The sequence below is a fragment of the Anguilla rostrata genome, unplaced genomic scaffold (genome assembly GCF_018555375.3).
Source record: "Anguilla rostrata isolate EN2019 unplaced genomic scaffold, ASM1855537v3 scaf0978, whole genome shotgun sequence".
NCBI classification, from domain to species: domain Eukaryota; kingdom Metazoa; phylum Chordata; class Actinopteri; order Anguilliformes; family Anguillidae; genus Anguilla; species Anguilla rostrata.
This window is the reverse complement of record NW_026986336.1, coordinates 6,861-8,651: the sequence shown is the minus strand read 5'-3', so window position 1 is coordinate 8,651 and position 1,791 is coordinate 6,861. Positions and strand designations below refer to the sequence as shown.

At 44.3% G+C, this 1,791-nt stretch overlaps 1 long non-coding RNA gene across 1 annotated transcript; it reads right to left on the bottom strand.

The window, feature by feature from the left end:
* Window positions 1-300: 300 nt before the first annotated feature.
* Window positions 301-1,203, bottom strand: LOC135246935 (uncharacterized). Its single transcript, XR_010328030.1, has 2 exons — window positions 987-1,203; window positions 301-530 (listed from the first exon to the last, which is right to left on the bottom strand). It is a non-coding gene; the product is annotated as an uncharacterized LOC135246935 (long non-coding RNA).
* Window positions 1,204-1,791: the final 588 nt, after the last annotated feature.

Below are 1,791 nucleotides of genomic sequence, written 5' to 3'. Positions count from 1 at the left end.
ATAGGGTGGGATCTGCCAGATTTGTCAGTAAATTTGATCTTCTGAAAGGCTACTGGCAGGTTCCATTGTCCGCTCGCGCTAGAGAGATATCTGCATTTGTTACGCCAGACTCTTTCCTCCAGTACAAGGTAATGCCATTTGGCATGAGAAATGCGCCTGCAACCTTCCAATGTCATATTAACTACGTTTTGTCTGGTCTTTCCAACTGTGAGGCATATCTGGATGATGTGGTGGTTTTTAGCTCCTTGTGGTCCACACATTTGGGTCATATACGGGAGCTTTTTGACCGTCTGTTGGCTGATAACCTTACCATTAACCTTGCCAAGTGTGAGTTTGGTAGAGCTACTGTACCCTACTTGGGTAAGGTCATTAGCAGGGGGCAAGTGCGTCCCGTAGGAGCAAAGGTTGAGGCTATTTGTCAGTTTCCTGTACCAACCACCCGCCGAGAGGTACGGCGATTCTTAGGTATGGCTGGATATTACAGGAATTTCTGTAAAAACTTCTCGTCTGTCGTCGCCCCTTTGACCAATCTCATTAGCCCCAAGGTTGATTTCCACTGGTCTGACTCCAGCCAGCGTGCATTTGAGAATGCCAAAGCTCTGCTAGTTAGTGCCCCAGTATTAGCGGCTCCAGACTTCTCAAAGCCTTTCCGTCTTGCTGTGGATGCAAGTGATTTTGGGGCAGGTGCTGTTCTTCTCTAGGTTGCTTCTAATGGCATTGAACATCCTGTCTGCTACTTCTCTAAGACGTTTAGTCCGCAGCAGCGTGCATACTCAACCGTGGAGAAGGAGGCACTCGCCCTGGTTCTCGCTGTCCAACACTTCGAGGTTTATGTTGGCTCCTCTTCATGCCCTGTTCTAGTACACACAGACCATAATCCGTTGGTCTTCTTGAACCGCATGCGGAATTCAAATCAGAGGTTGATGCGCTGGAGCCTTATACTCCAAGCATTCAAACTTGAGATTGTTCATATCCGTGGTAAAGACAACATTCTAGCTGATGCGTTGTCGAGGGTGTAGGGCGACTCTCTCTTTTTGGGTCTCTTGTCCTCTCTCCATCTCCCGGTCGCTCTCTATGCCTTGCTTCTCCCTTCTGTTTCAACTTTCCCAGGCGCCAGGGTCGTTGGACGTGTTGGGATGGAGATACGGGTCGGTGAGTGGGCACTGGTTGGTGGGTAGTAGTAGGGTCTGAGTCCCTGTATATATGTATCTCATAAAAAACACGTTTTCAACATACAAAAATGCCAAGTTACTCAAAAGTATTGATATCAAAATGACGCCAAGTTACGGTACTACAAACAATATAGGCTATCTTGCCTAACCAAAATTTAATAACATGTATTCCAAAGCAATGCTACCCAGTATTTCCTCAATTCCTTCAAGTCACTTGGCCCTGTGTGTATATAAGTGTGCAGTACATGGATAGGCCAAACATATGTGTGGATGGCTTTCTCACAGTCATGATTGATTGAATAGGCATCTATATGTCCAATTTGTATTGGTATGTATGTTTCTTGGTATAAATGTCTGTTCGTAAATGTGAATGTAACATGCTGCGAGGGAAATGTCCCCATGGGGATAAAGAAGTTCTCTATGTATGTATGTACAATATGTATTTTACATGTATTTATTGTACGTTGCAAATATACAATCACTTGTACATTTAGTCAAATTCAGTTCAGAAGCAAGTATAAACATATGTTTTCTGGAGAAATATGCTTCCTGTAGTGACTGACGAGCAGTTTTCTACATGAATTTCCATGTGTTCCATGAGGCAATACGAAATATTTGA